Below are 26,315 nucleotides of genomic sequence, written 5' to 3'. Positions count from 1 at the left end.
CAATCCTGGCCGCAGACATTTTTCAGAATAATGTTATGATAAACATAAATAGCATGTTTGGTTGCGGAGTTACTTACTTGGGTATCCGGACGATTGCAATTCAGGCCTGCATCCTCGGTGGTGTCCGGACACTTTATTCGTGATCCGAAGAATAATCGATACATCCCTTCGGACGTCATGACGAAGAAGTGTTGAATAGTTTGCGGTCCTTCTGGGTTGAACTCCCACATACGGAGAGGTCGACGTTTGCACGGTAGGATCCGACGAACTAGCATTACATGAATTATTTTGATGAGGATGGCATCCCTCTCAAGAAGATGCCGAATGCGGCTCTGCAATGTCGGTACGTCATTAGCAGGCCCCCAGTCCAGTCCCTTGTTGACCCATGATGCCAGTTGAGGAGGAGGGCCCGAGCGGAAGGCAGGGGCGGCCGCCCACTTTGTGCCTCGAGGAGCGGTGATGTAGAACCACTCCCGTTGCCATAAATCGGACACCTTCGGGAAGGAACCCTTTGGCCATAGGGCGTCGGCGCCTTTGCTTATTATACACCTCACACTCCGCGAGACGCCCGTCGATCATCTTTGGCTCCACATTGAAGGTCTTGAGCCATAAACCGAAGTGTGGGGTAATGCAGAGGAAGGCTTCACACACGACGATAAACGACGAGATGTGAAGAATGGAGACCAGAGCTAGATCATCAAAATCTAGCCTGTAATAGAACATGAGCCCTCTAACAAAGGGATCAAGACTAAAGCCTAGCCCTCGGAGGAAGTGGGAAACAAATACGACACTCTCGTTGGGATCGGGAGTGGGGATGACTTGCCCTTGAGCAGGCAGCCTATGCCAAATGTCGGCGGTCAGATACCTGGCCTCCCTAAGCTTCTATATGTCCTCCTCTGTGACAGAGGAGGCCATCCACCGGCCTTGAAGGTTGGATCCGGACATGATTGAAGGTCTGAAGCGCCTAAACTTGAGCCTCGGGTGTTAGAACTCGAGGTGGGGGGAAGAGGAAGGATCGAGCGTGGGAAGAGAAGGACAGGCCTTGATCCCTTTATAAAGGTGATGAATATCAAGCGTCCCCCGCGTGACCGTTTGGAGCCCGCCTAAATTCGAGGAGTCATATTAACACACACGGTTGGGTTACCCACGCCCTTATTGATGACAATCCCGCAATAAGGGGACACGATCTCTGCTTCGACAGGACGTGCCAAGGAAACCGCCTCGCAATACGTGCAGTAGCTGGTTGTAAAGAAACGGTACGAATAATGACTGGGCCGTGGCGTGATGTCATGCTGTGAAAATATGTCAGCAGATTAGATTTGTGGAATATTGTTCTCTCTACGGTGGTATGTGGAATTTGTTTTGCAGAGCCAGACACGATTCTTGTGTTCAAAATCTTCTATGGAGTATTCGGAGAAGGAACCCGCCTTGCAATGCCGAAGACAATCTGCGCGCCAGACTCATCGTCATTGAAGCCTGGTTCAGGAGCTACTGAGGGAGTCATGGATTAAGGGGTCCTCGGACAACCGGACTATCTACTTTGGCCGGACTTTTGGACTATGAAGATACAAGGACTTCGTCCCCTGTCCGGATGGGTCTCTCCTTTGCGTGGAAGGCAAGCTTGGAAATTCGGATATGTAGATCTCCTTCTCTGTAACCGACTCTGTGTAACCCTAGCCCCCTCTGGTGTCTATATAAACTGGAGGGTTTAGTCCGTAGGACAACAACAATCATAATCATAGGCTAGCTTCTAGGGTTTAGCCTCTATGATCTCGTGGTAGATCAACTCTTGTAATACTCATATCATCAAGATCAATCAAGCAGGACACAGGGTATTACCTCCATCGAGAGGGCCCGAACCTGGGTAAACATCGTGTCCCCAGCCTCCTGTTACCATTAGCCTTAGACGCACAGTTCGGGACCCCCTACCCGAGATCCGCCGGTTTTGACACCGACAGTCGCAGTAGGAGGAGTGGTCCTCCCATTCCGCCGCGACCGCCCTCTCGCGTCGTCCCCTCACCATCCTGCTGCCTCGTCTTCCCCCTCCTCCCCCGCGCCTCCACCAGCCTGGTGCTTCGCATGGCTCCTTCCCCTCCCGCATCGGACCGACAGCAAGGTACTACGACGGTGACTTGGGTTAGGAGAAGGTGACGAGGGTTGCCGGGAGTGGAGGGATGGGGAGCAGCGGCGGAGGGATGGGGCACGATGGCGGAGGGAACCCTAGCACCGGGGCGTCTCGGGTTCTCGTGCGGGAGAGAGAGGTGTCTGTCGATTTTTTTCACTTAAAGATGAAACATCATAGAATGCCTCCCATTAGAGCCTGTTCCGCGGCGGGGTGGGCCTCCTTCCTGGGCCAGGTTCGCGACGAGGTGGGCTGCTTTCTTTCGGCCGAAACATTACAAAGAGGTCCCATAATTAGAATTAGTACCACCTCGGATAGCGAAAATAATATAAATTGACAGCGTAAATTCACGGGAAGAAACATATTGTGACGGTGAACCCAAGGAGTCAATCCTTGCTTTATTATTACTAGTAAAAATGCCCGTGCGTTGCAACGGGATGATATCACAAACTCTAACCCAATATGCACAGCTCAAAATCCCCACATATTCAAATCATCCATTACGAGATGACACCTATTTTAAAAATGTACTAGTTAGTTTGAAGTTATTCAATCAGATACTGACTCGTTAATTCCTCTACAAAGAAATTAAAGATGAATCCTTCATCCCTTTGAATACTATGTTGTTCACCTTTTGTGATGCTTTTATTGGATAATGAACTTCAGAAACTCGCCCCATTTATCCATCTTCCTAACGTATAAAAGAGCCCATGCTTTGTAACGGGAAACAAAAATATTGATATATTTATGTTATTGTGACAAACACCAACATCTTGTTCATGTCCCTCTTCTTCATCGATCCAACGGCACCACACCAATAAATTACTTTTCTCTATATGGGACATGTCTCCATCTTAACCCTCGTAAGAATACTACTCATGCAACAATCATTAATTGTTAATATTTGTAAAATTTAACGATGAAGCAATGAATGAATCCAGCCCATCACAGTATGTTCTGTAAACAAGGTCGGCAATCCTATTGACCCCGCATGACCTGTGCGATATGATCAGGTCGTCCTGTGGGCACATTGAGCACGGACGTTTGCTTTGTTTTTCTTGGTTGTGATGGTCTCTTTCCCACGGATATGAACGTGAGTCTCCATACTTTTTTTGGGTTTAAATCTTGCACGCCTCAACTTCTCACGTATGTATCTCTCCCAATCTTTTGCATATCTTTTTTATGCCTCTATCTCTCATGTTTCACTCACTTCTCATGTACCCTTCTCTTTCATGTCTCTCTCTCAAACTCTCAGATCTCTCTCTCTCCTCTAAAAAGCCTGGATGACCAAATAAAAAACTATGAACATTTTCAAAAAATCATTTGAGCCTTCCTTCTATTTTATTTAATAGCCCTTTCAAATTCCTTTTGAGCCTTTCAAAAAAACCCATGCCTTTTTCTACTTCAAGGTAGACCTCCAAACTTTGCCGATATTTCTTCTATCTTTCCCCAAGTTCCATTAAAATTCTCAATATTTTTGGACACTTATAAAACCTAGTCCTAGAGTTTGAATTTAAACTTTCAATCATGACCATTTATATTTTATGGATCACGATCATTTTTGTGAGTCCAGGGAAAATAACCCCATGCCCAAACTCTTTTCCTAGAGCTCCTTTTCTTTCTCCAAATCTCTGGGTTCTTTTTCAGAAATAGAAAAAGTGAAAAACTTAAGGAAGAGAGGGAGAGAGAGCGCCAGCCGGCCCTTTTGGCCCAAGGCCCAGCCGCACCTCGTCAACCCTAGCCGCCGGGGGAGGGGAATCCTATTTGGCGCTTATGCGCCCGCTCGCAAACCGGCGCCTGCAGGGGGGAGGGGAATCCTATTTGGCGCTTATGCGCCCGCTCGCAAACTGGCGCCTGCAGGGCGCGGCTAGTTGGGCCCGGCCCATCTTCCGCTTCCTTTATAGAAAAAGCTGATAAAAGGAATCATTGTTTGCCGGATTCGAACCTAGGACCTATAGGTTCGCAGAACAACGCAACAACCACTAGAATAACGACCCACTTCTGCTAGTTTATTTCGTTTTTCGCTTCTTATTCTTTCCAAAGATCGCGATGCCCGCGTATTTTTTCTTTTTCTTGTTTTTTCTCTGTTTCTCTTTTGTTTCCTTTTTCTTTTGCAAATGCGCGAAAATTTGTTAATTTTATTTTTATGAATCAATGAACTCTTTCTAAAATTTGTGAACTTTTTTGAGAATTGATGAACTTTTTCAAAATGGATGAACTTTTTTCAATTTTAATGAACTGTTTTTCAAATCCGTGAACTTTTTTCAAAACCCAGTGAACTACTTTTTCAAAATGGATGAACTTTTTTCAATTTTAATGAACTTTTTTTCAAATCCGTGAACTTTTTTCAAAACCCGGTGAACTACTTTTTCAAAATGGATGAACTTTTTTAGATTTTAATGAACTTTTTTTCAAATCCGTGAACATTTTTCAAAACCCAGTGAACTACTTTTTCAAAATGGATGAACTTTTTTCGATTTTAATGAACTTTTTTTCAAATCTGTGAACTTTTTTCAGAATCAGTGAATTTTTTTCATATCCGTGAACTTTTATCAGAACCCAGTGAACTTCTTTTGAATTCGTGATTTTTTTCATTCAAATTGGATGAACTTTTTTCATAACCTCGTGAACTATTTTCAAATTCGAGATTTTTTTAATTCGGAAACGATGAAAGTTTTGTCAAGTCAATTAACTTGTACTGACGAAAGGGTTAAGTAGATTGTTTCCTCGCCGTACGAAAGGAAGTCCAACGTGGCCTAGTGGTTAAGCACTTTGTGTCATGGGCGGTAGGAGTTCGAGTCCCGCTTCACCTTTTTATACTGTAATTTTTGAGCAGATTTCTCGCCGGCCCGCTATGCCGCGGCTGCGAGCGCCAGCACCGCTAACGGGCGCTGAGTAGGAGCTCCCGCCAGGGGAGAGGCTCGCTCGATCCCAATCCCCACTCTTCCGAGCCCCCTCGTCCTCCTCTCGATCCCCAGCCACCAGAGAGACACGCACGAGAGAGAGGTTCGGCCGCCGCCGCCCCTCGCACGCTTGCCTCCGGCCGGAAACTTCGCCACCCGATGCCGTGCCTCCAGCAAGCTCCGCCTCTCCTCCTCCCGTTTTCCCTCCTCGCGCCGTCCTGCTCGAAGCAGCCATGCTCTGCCGTGGTCTGCGGTGAGCGTCGCTAACCCCGCGCCTTCCCTGCCGCTCCCCTACCCCATTGAGGACGAGGCTGGCGAGTCCTGCCGTCGTCCCGAGGTAATCCGCTGCCGTCCCTCTCCTCGTTCCCTTTCTCTTCTCTGCCATGGCCACCCGCAGGAGCTCAAGCTCACCCCGCACCTCCTTCCTGTTGTCCTTCTCGCCGTCGCCTGGATCCACGCCTCCCCATACCTTGCAAGTCCCGCCACGCCACCCTCCTCTGCATCGAGACGCGTCGCCACCTCAAGTGCCTGCCTCGCCTCCCCATGCGTGGATTTGGTCGCCTTCGAACCATTCCCGCCAGAATCCGGTGTGATCCGGCCGGAGAATGAACGCCGCCGCGGCCATCTTCGTCACTGCACGCCCCATGTTGCTTTTAGTAAAATTGAAACGTTTTTCTCAGATTAAAAGAGGACTGCGTTTTAGATAACTAAAACAGCAGGGACTTTTGCGTAAAAACGCCGCGACGGTGAACCCGGAGACTCAATCCGTGCTTTATTATTAGGGAGAGATTAGGGAAAGATATAAGGAAGCAGTACTATAGGTTACATGTTTTATTACAAAGAAAAGGACTAACAATTTAACAGAACTGATTGCTTACGATTACACATTTTATTATTCTTAGAAACTACAATAGCTAGAATATAGTATAAATCAAACGAAAGATAGAGAGAGAGAGTACAAGCTGCTAGGAGTAAGAGGTAACTTTAAATCAAGCGCCTATTTCTTGCCTGCAAGCAATACTCGACGACGGTATTCTGTGAGAGCCCAGATAGGGAAGACATTCCTGTGCTGGGAGTAACTGGCCATGGCAGTTTGGAGAAAAACTCCAATGATCTCCTGTTGTTGACCGAATTTTTTGTCAGCACAATGCAACATTATAAATAATCATTACACCAAAATGTAACAGTGCATAAACTAAATATGTTCGGAATAGGAGTTTCTGTGTAAGTAAAATAAATATGTACTGTCATTTCAAATCATCAGTGGTTGATACATGGTCTCTGACCATATTCAATACAATGCAAAACTGTGTACAAACATAAGCACACAACATGTTCACGCATATTATATTTAAGCATATATTGAGATAAAAAAAATAGGAAACCTGCGTGAGCCCACTATCTTTTATTTTTTATTCTATTCATGGTATGTTTAGCAAATATAATAATATCATATCTATAAGATTTGTTTGTTTATCATGAAAACTATGGCACAAAGAATAGTAATTTAGTCCAATGTTGATTTTATGTAAGAAATAAGAAATCACCCACATCCATTCTTAAACGTCGATATATTCATCATGTTCCAACCATTTATCTGCCTAGGTGTTGTTCTACCTATATGTGAGCACCATGTGATGGACCCATTTTGATTAACGTTGAACATGCATACAAAAACATCAAGATATGCTCAAATGTAGAAGCTTCACAGTTGTGTGAAGCTTGCCCAGATGGTTCCTAATATGGTCATAATCATTTAGCTTCCTCATGGGCCACATAAAATGTTTTGTGAGGTGGAATGTTGAACTCAATAGGGCTAATAAGCTAGGATAGTTTCCAATTTTGGAAGGATTGGTAATCCTCCAACTGTAGGAATCTTGTTATCTATAATATCCACTAGATTGCCAGCAATTTTATCAACATCGTCCCAACCAAAGGCTTAGTGATGACTATCTCTTTAATGAATAATTTAACTCAGTAAGGAAAATAGTAGTAAAGGTGAAACCCAACATATTTCCTCTAGCATTCATTGTAGTATAGAATCAAGAATAAGTGAGGTATAATAAGGTACTAATGCTTGTTTATCCATGGAGCTTATTACCATCCTAGTTTAGAATTCAGTAATATCCCTTGGTATGTCCCAATGGTAGTAAAACGACCTTTCTATGCACAGCTATTACTTACCTGCTGTGGAAATTCTCCATCATCTAATTGTAAATTGAGCAAAACCTTAGCTGCTCGATGTAGAGGCATTGGATCTCGTTCGGCCTATAACAACACCTTGAATTAGTTTCCTTTCCGAATGTACACGTCTTATGAAAATCCACAAGCGAAATGCAAAAAAAAAAGCAGACCTGCCCTGCATCAATTAGTGTTAGCATGGCCCAGGCAGTGTGTGTACCATGAGGTCGGTTGCCTTTTAGATTTGTGTAAACCTGATTCAATGCAATTCATAATATGGTTGGTCAGCTCTCGGTTACAGGGTTATTATTATACTCTAGATTTAGGGCCTATATAGGTGTATTGGTGTTTAGAACCTTATCTAGCACAATCTAAGATTCCTCAATCCACAACTATAAGCTGTTTTGAACAATTTCTAGCTAGAACAAACAACCCCGGTAGTGTTCATTTTTTTGACTCCTTACAGAAATTATAGAGAAACACTAATTCCTGAAAGACCAGCTTGCAACGCTAGCTACAGAAAATCCTGACCCCTAAATACCACCTTCAAACAAATTGACAAATTGAGGTCAGTGTTACCTCGTCATGACTTGACAGATAGCTCTCTCCCCAGCCACCCGAAGGAAGCTCTTTTGACAAGAGAAATTCACAAGCCTTTCTGATCGCAGCGCTATTCTTGAATGTCCTACCAACAGAAACTAATCCTTCCACTGCAAACCATGTGGCATAAGTAAAACAAATTCCCCACGAGCCATACCTGTTAGGACATAGTTTTCGAACAATTAGAACTAAGTAGATATTATATAATCAGCATATAGTATTTGTAGTTATGTATGCATAGTGTACTCATACTAACCATGAACCATCTCTTCTTTGAGAAATCTCAATGAAATCAGCGCCTTTTCTGATACAATTTTCCACCTCTTCCTTGCGGTGCCCAGGGTTAAGCTCTCTGAATAATGCTAGACACTGAATTGATGATGATGTACATTCGACATACCTGCCAATTCAGATTTATGTGATTGGATCTTTTCATATAAATGAGAAAAACGAAGTATATATAAGAACTGAACATCGAGAGGTTATCTCATCTTACGAGTATTCAATCATAACGCGCCCAAATGAGTCAGAAGGATTAAAATCCTGAATTTAAACAAAACATGTCAGTATAGATAAATGTAGTCACATTGATGAAAGTAGCTTTGCTTTTCAACAAAGCAAGAGTGTAATTATAGTGATAATCAGATATATTTTTAATTTATATATTTATATGTGCAATATATTTAGCAAAGTTAATAGTCGATTACCGGTATAACTTTGCATGCTATATTGCACTACTTGAGTTTATACAACACTAAGATAAAATTCTAAGTTTTGGTGCAGAGTATTTGGTTATCTCTGTTTGTCTCATTTGCTTGACTTCTTATTTTATTAGTAGATTTAGATAGGTTATAAGTGATATGCTTTGGTTGTTGTTGTAGATCTAACAAATCCAGCTTATGTAATACCCGTGGTTTACTGCTGTGTGTTTTCTGTTCATGCAAATTCATCACCGCTTGAGATGCGCACCAATGTGTGCACATCTCTTTCTATCTTCAAGGCTTTCATTTAGTGATGAAATCAAGGAAAAATATAACTTGCTAAATATTAACACAAGAAAGGAGGATCCTGAAAGAAGTCAATTTCTCACCTCCAACCATGCATAAGACCTTACAGGTTCAAATGATGAAATGCCGCCATTATTATTCTGTGAATGTTAATCAACACAAACATATCAGACAAAAGCCTCATCAAAGAGAAACTGCTGATAAAGATACTTCATGAACATAAATGTTTCAACATAGAAAATTGGAAATACTATCTATATACAACCATCATAAATTGGATTCTTGCCCTTCATGTTTTGATCTGACAAAAGTAAATTGGAAATCACAATACAAGACAGACTTTGGGCAACACATGGGGCATGTGTTGCTATGAGTCATGTTTAGCATCGCATATAGTATGTGTTGTGGAACTGTAGAGGATATTGCAACACTCCAATCATGTTCCATCCTAGCGTGTCGTGTCAATATTCTTTGCATCACATATGATTTTGTTTGTATTTTATGAGATCATGCCATTTTAGTTAGACGACAATCAGGGCCCCATTTGGTAAAAAACTGCATAATAAAACTGAAAGGGAAAAATGACAAAAATGGATATTGTCTTTTGAATGTGTACTACTCCATGTCCATACGTAAGATTGGAGGAGCCAACCAATTGAAGAGAAGGTTATATTGTTTATATTGCATGAAAGAAATGATAACTATATAATGTTTGAACAATTACCCACCACTAATTTCTCAACATCTTTATTAGGCCCACTCTGCAAAGTGAGAGCCCTAACTCCCTTACCCCACGATATCCCAGCACCGCAGTCATTCCTCTCGCTCTCACGACTCCATGCATGTCCTCTGGCTGGTCTTCTACAAATAGGAGTCGGCTGGCATTTGTTGTGCCACTGCTAGCATTGACGTTGGCGAGGAACAATGGAGATGCATCACCCTGCTAGCCATCTCTAGTTAATGCAGTTACTTGCATTGATGGTGGCATTGGATCGGCGCCCCTTCCCACCTCCTTGGTTGATGAACAGCATAAGACCATTGATGATGGAATCTCACAGTGTGGGGAAGCCATGATGCCCAAACGCTCCAAAAAGTTGGTTTGGTCTGATCCTCGGAAGAAAACTTCATCCATTCTAATTGATTATTGGCATGTTATTTAAAACTTTGTTTTTGCTTCTCTTTTCATGATAATTCATAATCAACAAGATGTGGGCTTGTGATATTAGCAAAGTTTTAACACCCCACCTATTGGAAGCCAATAGTAGTAGTGGTTAGGCCAAGAGACCCATCAGTGGAAGTGTAGTTGTGGGATTAGTCTCATGTTCGGTATTTAGGTGGGTATGAGTCATTGTATAACCATTGGTGTTCCAATCAACCTCCTGGTTAACCCATTTACACGAAGTGAGGACCGAAGCATAAAAGGACCGTTACACATTAATTTGTGTGCCGTCCTATGTGAGGGCTGGGCGGTAAGCAGATCATGATCGCCAAATTTTTATAGTGGTATTAGAGTATAATCGCACTATAGACCGAGAGAAGATCCTAGGTATCCACAGGACGTATATATGGTATGCTGCCAAGGGTGTCAGCTCTTAAGGGGGTGGCTGTACCACCCTAGTTGTTGAAAGCACGTAGCAGTTATGGTTTGCGGCCAAGAGGCCCAGAAGTGGAAGTGGGGTTGTAGGATTAGTCACATATTGGTTATTTAGGTGGGCAAGGGTCAGCATATAACCCTCGCTGTTCATCCCATAGAATATCTCGGTTGACCCTTTTACTTGAATTGAGGACGAAAGCATAAGAGGAATGCAATGCATGACCTCGCGTGCCGCCCCACGTGGGGATTGGGCGGTAAGCAGCTCTTGGAGAAGGGAGAGATTACACATAAAGGAACATACCGTCTGTGTTCGAATGCCCATGCGACAGAATTATAACCTAGCCATTGATATATTATTCAACTCTGTTGTATTTTTACCAAAATATTTCGGTGATATTTGAATCATTGATTGCACATTAACATAATTGGGTTAAATGCTCACCTTAGCTCTTCCTTTAATATATTATCAGTGATTTCTTTTTTAAGTCTATATTTGTGTTTTGTGTTGCATACTTACTTTTTTATGTTCTTCAAAGAATATATCTCATGATCAAGATTTAAGTATACATAAAAAAGTATTTATTCTTCATGACGAGAAGGCAGCATACATATCCAAAATATGTATGTGGAAATCGAGAAATAGATTGGAACGGTTTAATCAAGCCGTGAACTGTTTTTGGTTCTCCTGAATTAGATAGGGAATATAGGAGTTTGAATTATGGATGGCTTAAGCATTGCCCAGGCGCTAGGAAGAGCTCCACCTCTTTGCTTTCAGTTCTGCTATTAATAACGCGTTTCCCCATTTTTTTTAATAATTATGTCGCCATATGCAATGTTTTCCTTGTTTTCTGTATCTTTTTATGTTCATTAGCCAAAAGTGCAAATTCCTATGATAGCCTAGCTAGGCATAGCCTAGGAATGCCTAGATGCTAGGCATTGCTCAACTGCTCACTTCATTCCTCCGTTTTTTTAAACACTGGTGACAGGTAATCAATATAAATACATTTATGCTATAAAATAAATATTTTTTGGTTGTTAGATCTAGCAGTCTGTGTTAGAGGTGTCACAACACGGCAACACATTTTCTTATCTAGAAAATCATTCATTCATGTGCTGCAATTTTATTCTTAGCAAAACCATTTGCAGGCTCTAGCCACACTTTATTATGCATCCAGCAAACATATAGATGTTTTGCTAGTCCTGTGATAGTCCATGTGCTTTATATAACTGTATTTCTATAGGCATTATAGCAGAGAAATCCACAAAGTTGCGATCCAGCAGAACTGAAGCATAAGAGTTCTGACATTCCACTGGTTTTGTCGTGCCTCAAAGACTCAGTAGTGAGTATGCACACCATGTACTATATGTTTTCAACTTAAAAGTGAATATGCGGTTTAAAATCTTATTATTAACTATTTTGTAGAATGGTAACATAAGTTTGAATGATGCTTACCATGAAAGACATCAGAACATTGATACCATCATATTGTCTAGAAATTTCCAGTGGTTTTCCAACGATTTCAGGAGAAATCTTTGATAACAACAGACATGCCTGTGTAAATGTAAAAGTAGCAGCATCAATACTTAAGAAAATCACAGAAATCTATCAGGTAGTCAAAATATGAAATCAATAGTTGGCCCATACGAGGTTCTAAGAACCAACAGCAATAAACTATTTTTACAGGCTATAACAGATTGTGATATTTCTTCAATTGAGCCAGGTCCAGCCTGAACAGACTCTATAGTGTGTGATGTGCGTGGCTACATGGCAAAAGCAAATATAAATATTTGGAGACCAAAAATTGGGCACCGTCCCCCTGTCTGTTCCATCTTCAGTTTCAGCCTCTACCTCCTAATCCTTATTGGAGTCGTTGTTGGCAGGGGAATCCACCCCTTACAAGTAGTTTAAATTGATTATACAACATCTTAGATTTCCAACTTCATTGGGTTTCAAATGGATTTTTATATGTGTTGTCGCTCCTTAACATGTCGGTTAAAACAACAAGACTATGAGCAAGGGTACACGAAGGAGCTGAAATTCAGGAATAGGCGGACAAGGAAAAAAAGGTAATTTTCTTTCATGCCCCACATGTGGGTCCCTTCTAGAATTTAATTTAATTTAACAGTGAGCTCGGTACCCTGCACCAACTTTAAAGTCAATGTTGGTAGTAATGATGTCTAGAGAAAGTTTCTTATCTAAACTAATAAAGAATGAATCCCTGTGACTCTTGTTTTCACTCCCTACATCCTATACCCATCAATCTAGAGCCTTGGACTTATAGGGGACTATCCATCTAACCACATGATTGGAGAGGACCCACCGGATGAAGAATTCCTTCACTCAGACTTTTTCCACCCACCCCATGGTTAGCTCCATCTGTACCCAGACGGGTTGATTTCATTGCTATAAACCCCTGCGATCTTTAAACTCATTTAAAAAAAATTCTTTCCATATCCAAAGGTTTCTTAATTGCTTTCCACATGCAAGTTATTAATTGATAAATATAATTATAAATATTACAAATTTGTGTGTGACATGCGATATTTAGTTTTCTTTAAAGACATTGTATATATCGTATTTTATATTCTATCGCTATAAATTCATCTTAATATATGTTGCATGAATGGATATTCCTGCATGCGTGTCGTACGTACCAACCTGCTAGTGCATATCAAAGCAACACTTTTTTTAGTATATGCATGAGCACATAACGTGTTCAATACACAAATTGAAAGAAATTAAATTAGGCAAAAAAGTTCTGTATTGGTAATATGGAAAATATAATTTTGCACCTTTAATGCTGTTGCAGTGCAATCTGAAACTTGCCAACCATCATCAGCTGTAGTAAATGTCCAACCACCTTTGCAAATATGGCGATACCAGTGGTTGAAATCTCTGGGGCAATCCTCAAGCAACTTCAATAGTAAAAAAAAATACTTATTTGTAAGTACTCTACTATCGAATGAAATTGACATTTTTCAGACAAATTTGATGTCGAGTATAGCATGAATGTACCTGTGACTTCTTAAGGAAGGAGTGCGCTCTTTCAAGAGTTGGTCCAAGCTCATTGACAAGGTCAGTAGCCACAAGGGCCTCAACTGTGAAACCTGCGTCCCAGACCTGGCTGCCATCGTAAATCTGCAGTGGAGGGCGTATAAAAGTTGAAACCCCACTATGGCCCAATAGGGCGTTAACTTGCATAAAATAGGGGCGCTAGTGCTGCACTACAGATATCTCTGTTATGGATAATAATTTTATGATTTGTACGCTAGCAGAGCTTGTGCGTGCCAGGTTAGGCTTCCTGGACAACTTCACGTAGCTGGGGTAGCCGAAATCTATTACTCCCTCCGTCCCATAATGTAAGACGTTTTTTGACACTAGTGTAGTGTCAAAAAACGTCTTACATTATGGGACAGAGGGAGTACTAGCTAGTGGGCACCCATGTTCCAGTAGACTATCTGAAAGTAAATAGGACTTGACAACAACAAACAACAACAACAACCAAGCTTTTTAGTCCCAAACAAGTTGAGCTAGGCTATAGATGAAACCCGCATTACCCAAAGACCAAAGGGAGATGGCAGGCAAAATAAAAGAGGAAAAGGGCTATAATAAACCAAAATGAAAAGGGAAGAAAAAAGGCAATAACAAAACAAACCCAAATAAAAGGAAGGAAACGGCAAAAAAAACACAAAAGGGTAAAAGGGAAGAAAACAAAAAAAATCAAGGTTGACACATGAATCGCTAGCTTCCACTCTCTCATATCTAAGGCTAGCTCTTTGGCGATATTTCAATCCTTCAAATCTCTCTTTTGGGACTCCTTCCATGTCAAATTTAGTCTTCCATTAACTCTCTTCCCATTATCGGGCTGACTTATTAGCCTGCTATGAACGGGTGCCTCTTATGGCCTCCGTTCCCCATGTCCAAACCATCTCAAACGATGTTGCACAAGCTTCTCCTCAATTGGTGCCACCTATATTCTCTGTCGTATGTTAGCATTGCGAACACGATCTCCTCTTGTGTGGCCATAAATCCATTGTAACATGTGCATCTCAGCTACACTTAGCTATTCGACATGTTGCCTTTTAGTAGGCCAACATTCTGCTCCATATAACATTGCAAGTCGGATCGTCGTCCTATAAAATTTGCCTTTTAGCTTTTGTGGCACCCTATTGTCGCATGGGACACTAGAAGCTTGGAGCCACACCAACCATCTGGCTTTCATTCTATGGCTAATGACTTCATTGGTATCCTCATCCTTATGCAACATAGATCCCAAGTAGCGAAAAGTGACATTTTTGGGTACCACCTAACCCTCAATTGTAACATCTCCCTACACCTATGTAGTAGCACTGAAATCACACCTCATGTACTTTGTTCTAGACCTACTGAGCCTAAAATCTTTTGACTCCAAAGGCCTTATTCGTAATTCTAACTTTTGATTAACCCTCGTCATGCTCTTAACCACTAACACCGCATCATCCGCAAAGAGCATACACCAAGGGATATCTCCTTATATACCTCTTGTGGCCCCATCCATAACCAAAGAAAATAGATAAGGGCTCAGAGCCGACCCTTGGTACATCGGTGTCTCCATCACTTGTTGAGACACTTGTCATAACATTATTGTACATATTCTTCATGAGAATAGTGTACTTTATTGACACTTTGTGCCTTTCTAAGGCCCACTGCATGACCACAGGCGAGTCTTCATTGAGGCCAGGGTGGGCCATGTCTCACCGGCCTGCTCAAATTTACGTCAAATAAATAGTAAATTTGTTACTGTTATCATTTTTTTCTAAATTAATGAGCCCCCCCAATCCATGGCTCAAGCTTCGCCACTACACATGGCATTCCTCAACACTTTGTCATCAGCCTGCTCCAACTCAATGAAGACCATATGCAGGTCTTTCTTTTGTTTCCTTTATCTCTCCATAAGTTGCCTTATCAAGAAACCCGCCTCCATAGTCAATCTCCCGGGAATGAAACCAAATTGGTTTTTTGAGACGTTAGTCAATCCATTTAGACGATGTTCAGTAAACCTTTCCTATAGTTTTCATTATATGGATCATTAGTTTGATCCCCCAATAATTAGTACAACTTTGAACACCCCCTTATTCTTGAAGATTGGTATTAAAATACTATGTTTCCACTCATCTGGCATCTTATTTGATCAGAAGATAAGGTTGAACAACTTATTGAGTAGATCCATCGCTATGTCCCCAAGACATCTCCACACTTCAATGGTGATCCCATCCGGGCCAACCGTCTTGCCTCCTTTCATCCTTTACAATGCATATTTGACCTCAAATTTTTGAATCCTATGCCCCAAGTGCATGTTGAGGTCGTCGGAAGAGGTGTCCAAATCAATGGACGGGCTTCCACTATCTTTGTTGAAGAGTTTGTTGAATTACCCCCACCATATGTTCTTCATCTCTATGTATTTTACTAGGAGTTGCTCTGTCTCATCCTTAATGCATTTAACTTGGATGATGTCCCTTGTCTTCCTCTCTCTAGTTTTGTCCATCTTATAGATGTCCTACTCCCCTTCATTCTGCCCTTCCTTCGTGCCCAGTCGTCTAAAACATTCTTTCTTCTCTTTATAGCCTTCTGGGCATTCTCATTCCACCACCATGTATACTTAGCTTCATGCCTATACCTCCTCTAGTCACTCCGAGCTCCTCTGAGGCCACTGACCTAATGAAAGGGGCCAACTTCATCCATATGTTGTTTGCATCACCTCCTTCATCCAAGGGCCCTCTTCGATAACCCTCTCCTTGAAAGTATGTGTTGACTCTTCTGAGCTTCCACCACTTTGTCTTTGTCAATTTGATGAGCTTACTCCGTTGAGTGCGTACCCAAAAACGAAAATCTGTTGTCACAAGCTTATCTTGAGGCACCCCACACTCTCTAGGTATCATCTTACAATCTAAGCAAGCATCCCTATCCACTTTTCTCGAGAGGATGAAATAAATTTGGATATAGTGTTCACCACTGCTAAAGGTGACTAGATGAGAGTCTCTCTTTCTAAAGAAGGTATTCTCTACAATTAAGTCGTAGGCCAAAGAAAAGTTCAAAGCACCCACCCCATCTTGGTTCCTACTCTTGAACCTGAAACCCCCATGCACCCCCTCAAAGCCTACTCTAGACGAGCCTACATGCCCATTGAGGATCCTCCTATAAAGAGCTTCTCAGAGATAGGTACACTACTGACCAATGCATCCATCTCGTACCCAAAATGCGTCTTAATGCTCTCATTGAGATCTATTTGAGGGGATTCTAGTAACATTAAGAGCCAAATCACCAGTGTTCAGCTTCACTAAAATAGTCCTATCTCCTTGCTCTTGATGTCAACCATCCCATCCTTAATGTTCTTGTAGATCACGATGCTAACTCCACTTTTGGTTCCAGTACCATAGCTTGAAACCGGTATCTTCCACCTCCTTCGAATGAAAAGAACATTCACACATCACCTAATCGTTGTATCAACTACCTCTTGGAGCCTACCCATGAGCTACCCTACATTACAAGTACCCACACACAACCTAGTAGGCTCAACTAGCTTCCTTACCCTTCTCATCCTTCTACTCAAATGCGAAGACCCTTGAGGCACATTCAGAGCTGGTTGAAGGGCATCCACAACTTCCAGAGCACAATTCTTAAGCACTTTATCTAACCTTTCTAGCTTTGGAGCATTAGTCTTGGATAGATCGGACAACTCTTTCATCCGAGTGAGAATGGTGATCTAAGCTTCTTCATGGGAAAATCTTTTTGATGAAGCCCTTGAGCAAGGAGGCAGTAGATGCATTTTGTTTTCACTACATCCAGACGGCGATGTAGCGCGTCACTAAGGATGCAATGATCCGATCCTTGCTCACTTATCACCGTATCCAGGTCAAGATATGGCACACCAGCAAGGGGGTGGCAGCCCGACCCTTGCCCATTTAACACCATACCCGGGTTTCGATATGGCGTCTTGCTAAGAGGGTTACACCTCCACGAATTTTTATAGGATTTAATCTCCATAAGAATGGCTTCAATAGTTATTGGCTCACCACATCTATCACAACCCCTCCTGCTTTATCCAGGCTTGTGACCGACTATGTTGGAATAACATAGGCGGATATACATAGAACCTCACTGTTGGAAATATGCCCTAGATGTAATAATATTTGTATTATTATATTTTTGTATTCATAATTAAAGAGTTTATATGATATGCTATAGCTGCTATGATCCTACAATATGAAATTCAGTGGTAACTCATGTGCGCGTGTGGAATGATAAACGGTTAAATAAAAGGTTCCTAGTCTTGCCTCCAGGACTAGCTCAAGTGTTGTTGGTGATCACGTTTTCCAGATCTTAGGATATCATTAAGTGTAAAGGATAGTTCTAAAACAACATTGATATTATGACGTTGAAGAATGATCATATTGAATTGACCAAAACATGGCTATTATGAATTGTCTTTACATCGTCTGTAATCAACTGTAATAATACAGTGTTAACGTGTGATTTTTCTCCTTAGACCATGAGAGTATCATCATCACTACTTACTGATAGAGATAACCTACATATTACATGTGACGATGGCTGGAGCCATGAGATTTCCACGTTAATGTAAATATCATAGAGATAGCCTACAGGTTACACGTGCCGATGGCAAGCGTACACGGAGGACCACGACGTGGAGAAGGTGTCCTAGGCGCGTGACGAGGAGCTATAATTTCATGCCATGGCAGAATTTCTGAATTTGTTGCCAAGACAAGATTTTCGAAAATTGCCGCCACAACAGCGTTTTTAAAACGGTTGCACGACAACGTGATAATCGTATCACAATGCTTCATCTGAAGACTGAAGATGGTCATGAATGATTACTAGAGCCGAGCTAAACCATACCATGCTTTTATGAATTTCCTGAGATGTGTATCCCTTTGTTGTTTCACCCTTTGATTGAGAAGTAGTCAATTAGTAGGGCGATCTCTCACAGTAAATATCAAGTTAAAAGGTGCCCTTCCTAGTGTTGCAACCGTCTATAACATGCAGCCTTTCGGAGTACTACATGCTACCATGAGTACAAACGGGAGGTGAAGTGCAAGGCGGGTGAGGTAAGACTTGACAGCAACAAACACTCAGTTTTCTTGAAGTCCTGGTAGAAAAGTTTTGAGTTCGGAGCGCAAAGCATCGAAAGATGAACATGAGTCATATGGTGATATGATCGGCAAAATATTACCTACCGGTTGAAATTCACGTCATATGAGATGCTAGCATCCATGTATGTGAATGAGATCAAGAACTTGAATCACTAGCTTTCAATTATGAGTGATATTGATTTGAGTGGGAGTGCATTTTTATATAAAACTAGATGATACCCCGCACGTTGTTGCGGGAATGTTTTGCAACATATTTCAATGTGATCTGTTGTATGAAACATGAATATTTGAAGTAATAATATAAAAATCTAAAACTAAAACTACAAATAATTTAATATTTTGATTACTATATATTTGTAAAATGTTTATTAAATATATATAGCATAATAGAATAAAATTCTCAAGTATGTTTGCATGCATGTTGAGATGAGACTTTTCTCATGCATGTCATGATGAAGTGACATGCTTGCATGTTGAGAGATATATGGTAGTGGAGGTGATCCTTTTCTCATGCATGTTGTGTGGTAACATGGCATGCTTGCATGTTGAGATAAATAGTTAGTGGGGGGCTAGCTATTTAGATAGAGAAGATTTGTTTAAACACCAGTGCAACCTTAATTATGAATAAATGTCTAAATGAATTTTGTGTCTATGTGGTAGATCAATGGCTCGCAATATGTTCCTTAGCCCCTATGTTAGAGTAAGAAAAGTTGGCTCTTAATGGTGGAAACTACGCGGATTGGATCTGAAACCTCATATTTGTCCTCAGGAGTGCTAAGGAGTATGTGTTGGATCAACCCCTGGGTGATGCTCCGGCAAAGGATGCACCACCGGAAGAAGTTGTTGCTTATGCTGCTTGTAGTGATGACTATGATTCAGTCTAGTGCCTCATGTTAACTTGCATGGATCCTGAACTACAGAAGTGTTTTGACATGTCTACTACTAATTTTATAATTGCGTCACTGGAAGTTCTGTACAAGAAGCAGGCAAGAACCAAAAAACATTTAATTAACCAACGCCTTGACTGATTGCAAGATGAAAGAGGGTTCCTCAATGAGTGATCATATAGTTAAGCTTACTGCCTATGTTGATAGATTGGCTTCTCTGGCATTCAAAATTCCTCCAACACTCGGTACATATATTTTGCTTGTTTCACTCCCCCATCTTACGATGGATTTATCATAAATTACAACATGAAATCGATGTAGAAAGGTGCAAACGAGTTGTTTTCTTTGCTCAAAGCTACGAAAGATGGAATGTGGAAGAACAAAACAGTGTTGATGGTACAGTGTTGATGGTAAATAAGACCGCCAGTTTCAAGACGAAGGGCAAGTCCAAGAAAAAGAAATCTAATGAAGCCGATAAGACCGAGTCTCCGAAGAGGGACAAGGGCAGAGCCACTAAAGAGACTGAATGTTTCTACGGCAAACAGAAGGGACATTGGAAGCATAACTGTAAGAAGTATTTGGCGGATAAGAAGAACGGTTCTTCCAATAAAGGTATAATCGTTATTCTACATATAAATTTCTGTATGTCATGAGTATTTGATACTGATCGATTGCTCTCATTTTGCAAACCGATATAAGGACTATAGAGAGCTCACAAGGATAGAAGAAATGAAGCCATCATACAAGTCGGGAATAGTGAAGGGATCGCTGGTCCGAGACCGTCGAAGTAGTGTCTTTAGTTTATCTTCAAGATTTATCTTAGAACTGAAATAATAGTTATTTTTCTTGAATTATGTAATGCATTATCCTATGGGTTATGCGATGGATATTCTCATAAGTTTTAAAAAATAGTTGTTCAAATTATTACGAGAATATGGTTTTTGATTAAACCTCTATTTTTTGATGATTTATTAATGACGAATCTTGAATTTTGTGATCTATAACATTGAATCTAAACATCTTGAGAAGACTGATAAAACAACTTGTGTGTGGCACTGCTTGGTTATGCTTGGTTGTATCGGATAATTAATCTTCATAGAGATGAAGTATAAAAGTCTTTTATTTGAATTGACTAAATACCTTGTGATGTATGAAGTCTGATGGATATGACAGGGCCCCGTAAATATTTATACTTCTTCAAATGTTACGAGTAAATATGATTTACTTGATAAAACATAAGGACTGAAATATTTGAAATAGTTCAAACAAATTCTGGATGAAGATATAATATCATTATGACAAAATATAAACATGATTCTTTTTTCATGAAGAAATATATCTAAGTCATATTTTTAGAAAGCAATTGAATAATTGTGAAATTATTACAATCATTGATCTTCTCTTATTAAATTTTTAGGGATTTATAAATTAATCAGCAAAATATTCACTAAACAGATGCACCTTCTAAAGTTCTGATGAAAACTATAAAGAGTTATAGAATATTTTAGACCAATGCTTGATTGTAGGTTTTTGTGTTCTTTCCACACACAAAATTCGAGGACAAAATGTTTGTCAGAGAATGAATATTTTTTCGTAAAAGGTTTAGTCCTTAAAGGAGTAAGAACTTATGAAGATTATTGAATCTCCAACTTAAGTTAAAACAAGACTAAACCAGAAATGTTCTGGAGTATTTTTGTCCATAAAACTGAGCAAAGAAACTACTACATTATATGTAGGAGCTTCGGTTAAGACTGTAACAAAAGATGAATGTCAAAAAAGATTATCGAATCTACTGAATACTTCGTCTAAGAAGAAGATAAACCTGCACACTACGAGGAAGTAGTGATGGCGCCCAGCTAGAGGGGTATGGCTTAGAAAATTGAAATCGAAAGTGAAGTCCATATACCAGGAACAAGTTTTGAACCTAGTGAAACCTTCAAAAGGTGTGTTAGGCACAAAAATGTAAACGGATCTTCGAATATTCATGGATAATGATCCTGAAAGAAAAGTTTTACAAAAGAGTTTTGTAGGAATGGACAGTTGATCTTGTCAAATCTTCTTTTTAGCAGCAATACTAAAAGTAAAAATGGATTACAATGGTGAGTGTTGTATATTATTGATATATAAACGATAAGTAACAAAACTATATTGAAAAATATTTCAAACAGGATGTGTAGAAGATACAACCAAAAGGTTTTGTTAGGAATACCAGAGTGATATATATATATATTTCAAGCCATGTGTATGATTTGAAATAAATTATCAATTGGCTGGAATTTGATGAAGTAATTGGAGAAATTTAACTTTATCAAGAAGCTTGTAGATACAAGAAGTTTAGTGGGAGCTCAATGCAATTTCTGATCTTACATATGTATAAACTAAATGTTGGTAGTAAGTACCATAGTGATCCTAGAGAGGTTCACTGGGGTAATTGCTTCAAGATTAAGTACCTCAGTTAGACAAAGGTTTTTCTTCTTGTCCAGATAGGAGATGAAGATATTGTTGTAAATAGTTACACAATTTTTTTGTTGCATAGGTTACACAAGACAACTTCATGACTGATATAAATAAACTATCGGGCTACAACTTTTAAAATAGTTTCAGAAAACAAATGTAATTGTGGATTTTATAAATGATATAGATTGAGGCTTGATAAGTTTTCAATAGAATATAATCTGGATAATTAAAAGTTTATTGATAGACTATGGTGTTGTTCCAAATGAAATTTGACTACATAAAGATATAGTAAATAGACTATATGGAGATATAATGTTACTATAAAATGGACTATATAGAGGTATATTGTTACCATTAATGCAACCTAAGAATTACACAGAAAAACCAGATATTACCGACACAAATAACATTAGGATTTGAAGAGTAGATCTGGCGACGAAGGCTCTACCACTAGCAAAGCACGAGCAACACCAGATAGACATGGGTGTTAGAAAAGCATGCAACTAGATTATTGACTATAGTGCAAGTGGGAGAGTGTTAGAAACATGCCCTATTAGGATTAGTATTATTATATTTTTGTATTCATAATTAAAGATTTTACATTCTATGCTATAATAGCTATGATCCTGTACTGATAAAAGATTAAATAAAAGGTTCCTAGTCTTGCCTCTAGGACTAGATCAAGTGTTGTTGGTGATCACCTTTTTCGAATCTTAGGATATCGCTAAGTGTAAACGATAGTTCTAAAAGAACACTGAGATAATGACGTTGGAAGAATGATCATATTGAATTGACCCAAACTTGTCTGTTATGAAGAGTCTATATCGTATGTAATCAATTGTAATAGCGTGGATTGTTAACGTGTGACGTTTCTCCTTAGACCATGAGAGTATCGTAGTCACTTCTTACCGTACGGTGCACTTTGGGGTTCCTCCAATGTCACTTGTAACATGGTGATCATAACGATAATTTACAGGCTCATCAGAAAGTTTGACATGGGACTAGATAGTTCGAGAGTGGGATCTGTCCCTCCAACGATGGAGAGATATTCTCAGGGCCCTCTTGGTGTGACGACATCCATCATCATTTGGCCAGACATAGGTGACTACATCACGAGGAAGTCGGAACATGACAACGAGAAAGAAGAACAAAACCGGTAACGAGGATAACGATATAGTGAGCATGTGATGATTCCGAAGGATACCGATGCATCCTGGCTTTTGTGAAGTATCGCGAAGCAAAGAGAACATCACATGATAGCCAAAGGTTCACTCGAATATTATTAGTGTGCTCATAAGGATCGATATTTACGTCCATGGTTCCGCTATCGGTCATTGAAAGAACATACGGGGTCACAAGTTTAAGGCAATCTTGATCTGCTGAGTGTTAGTAGGACGGGAGTGATGAGAATATTTTTGTGGAATTGTTTCATAAATACTCGAAATAGTTTCAAGAGGATCCAGAAGCGTTTCGGGGTCACAAAAGGGTTTCACAGAGTATCGGGTAATACCGGGTATAAATAATATATAGGCGGAAATTGTTTCCGGTGCTCATAAATTATATATAAAAGGGTCTAATATTTGTTAAAAAGCTTTTATATTAAATTTAATACCAACGGGCCTTAAAAGGCCAAACCGGGGAAGGAGCATTGGGCCAACTTGGCCCAGTAGGACCAACTCCTCCTCCCAAGGCTCGCGGCCCAAGGAGGGACTTACCCTCCTTGGTGGCTGCCTCCCTCCCCTCCAACCTATAGGTTTTTTTGCTCTATGGAGATATATCAGTGTTTTAGCCTCCTCTAGTTTCCCCTTGTTCTAGTTCTAGTTGATATAATTAACCTAGACCTAGATCCTCTAATCCTGATAAATAGAAGCCTAGTATGGTTCTAATCTCCTCCCTCTAATTCTTCAGCGACGATTAGCTCTGGATGGCAAAGCGCTGCCGGATCGTGAAGGTTGCATGCTTGCAACCAAGTAGAGAGGTCATGCCTTCGGTATTCGGTTCGAGGAACTGTTGTGAGTTGTTCGCCGGGATAGTTCATCGGTGGTTCGAGGGACTCCAAGGACGATATGGACCGACACGTTCTTCTTCCGCTGCAACTCGGTGACGGTATCGATTGTGATTCCAACCCGTAATGCAAGATCCAGGGCTCCGCCTCCTCCTCCTCCTCCTCCTCCAAGAAAGAAAGTTAGGGTTCGTGCCTCTCGCCGGCGCCGGCGTATGTCCGTCCCGTCTCCGGTGGCCCTAGGGTCATGGAGGCGCGGTGGATCTTTGCAAGGGCCGGCGGGAGGGCTCCGTATTTAGTCGTTTTTTTCAATCTTGTTAGGGTTTGTGTCCTACTCAGGAAGGCGAGACGGCGGCGGCTCCCTGAAGATGGAATAAAGGTCTCCCCGCCTAGCTCCCGTTCCGGCGGTGCGTCTAGCATCGTTGGTGGGAGTGTGGAGGTGTGTCTCCAGCAGATCTATCTTTCGTGGATTTTCTCGGATCTCGTCGTTGTTCGTCTACGTTGGTGTGTCTTTGGTTTGGATCCTTCCGATCTACTTTATTTTTCATCGGCGGCGGTTGCTGTTCTGAGGTGCTGGTACTATGGAGACTTAGCACGACGACTTTTCGACTGTCTACTACAACAAATTGTGCCCAGCTCCGGCGATGGAGGGGCGATGACGGCGGCGCGCCTTCGGCTCGCTTCGGTGCTTGTAGTCGTCGCTAGGTGGTCTACGAATCTTGATGTATTTTTTATTTCTGGTATTCGTTGTACTGCCATGATTGAAGATGAATAGATTGGAAGTTTTTCCGCAAAAAAAAATGCCCCTTCGTATTGATCTTGGGCATGCTTAGGTGCGACTTTTTTACTATTACGTTTCCCAACACTACAGCGATACAAGTATAACAATCCCAACAATGTTCAATACCTGGCAGATTCGATAAAAGGCCTAATTTAGCATGCCAAAACTGTTAGCAAACACCATTAAAGTGCACATGTTGATAAGCTTATTGATGGAGTAGCTGTATGAATGGAATGCGAATGAAATAGCAGGAAGTGGGTCATAAGAATAATATGAATACTAAATAAAAAAGAGCAATCAATAGTTACCTGCATCTTCATGCCATCTTCAGCAATCCATATGTAATCATATACTCGTGGAATATGGCATTTGAATGCCTCTAAGTTTGGATCTTCAATCCAGCAAGCAAGCATATTTAACGGCTGTGTACAGTTTATCTAATTACTTTCCTTTTTAGCTATAGTGACTAGATGATTGAAAATAAACGCAGTAGGCATATATTTCTGATAGAAGTTCACTAAGTATATATGAAGTACAAAAAGATTCAGTCAAAAGTATATACATGCACATCGTTCGCCCTAATGCCACAGAATAGGGAGAAGGAATAATTACACAAGAAAGGCAAACCAAGGGTTCAGTAAGACAACATGGTGCTGTGGACCAGAGTTCAACTTGGTTGTGGAATTCAACTTAATTAATTTCAAACTGAGCCAGCAAAAGCTTAAAGTGGACAGGAGCATGCATAACACAACTAGAACCACTTTGAATAGTACAACTATCAAGAGTCACTACAACAGGGTGTCAGGCTATAGCATACAGATCCTCTTTAGCTGACTGCAGTATAGTTAATGGTGTCGATTTGTATTAGTAGTCGATAGAAAATACATGAGGAGACTGCGGAAGCGACCGGGGAGCCGCAAAATGTCTCGGCTGCGACCAAGGGCTGACGGCTTATGTTAGAGTTAACGGCGGGGAAACAGACGGAACTGGGTGCTACCATATTTGTTTTCATATTTTTTTCAGAAGCGGAAACGAATACAGAAACCCCAAAAACGAATATGGAAACAGATACCACCGGAAACAAACACGGAGCGAATACAATGCGGACATGGAAACAAAACTGTTTGTTGACCGGAACTTAAAACCCCCTTGAATAATAGAGGAATACAGACAAAAAACAAACAAATTGATGGAATTGTTAACGAGGCTACAAAATAATATGGTTGTGTTGGCCTAATAGGGTAGTATTTAGTAGTACATGACAATTCCGTATAGGGTCTAGTTGAGTATGTGTGTGGTAGTAAAACTTGGTACTCAAATAATACATTTTGCTCATTTTACTCACTGTGTCATTGTGTATTGTTTGGTAGTTGGGCTACAAAGCAGCCATGAGCCTATAGTAGAAACGAAAATTCCATATTAAGGGAAACGGAAAGTTCCGTTTCCACGTGTGTTCCACCGGAAAACACCATTCCGTTTTTGTTTCCGTTTCCGCATAAAAAATTCCATTTCCATTTCGGTTTTGCAAATTGCCGTTTCCGCTTTCATATTCCCTCTCCGTTTCCATTTTCTCTCCGGAAAAGCGGAAACTTTCCACTCCATTTTCATCCCTACCTTGTCGTATCATTGT

General features: G+C 40.7%; 1 pseudogene; it reads right to left on the bottom strand.

Annotated features, from left to right (window-relative positions):
* Positions 1 to 5,794: 5,794 nt before the first annotated feature.
* LOC123114341 (parkeol synthase-like) overlaps positions 5,795 to 26,315 on the bottom strand; it is a 37,901-nt pseudogene continuing 17,380 nt past the window's right edge.

This window comes from Triticum aestivum, chromosome 5B, assembly GCF_018294505.1.
Source record: "Triticum aestivum cultivar Chinese Spring chromosome 5B, IWGSC CS RefSeq v2.1, whole genome shotgun sequence".
In the NCBI taxonomy this organism is placed as follows: Eukaryota; Viridiplantae; Streptophyta; class Magnoliopsida; order Poales; family Poaceae; genus Triticum; species Triticum aestivum.
The sequence above is the reverse complement of the archived record's forward strand: the minus strand, read 5'-3'. Positions and strand labels throughout refer to the sequence as shown.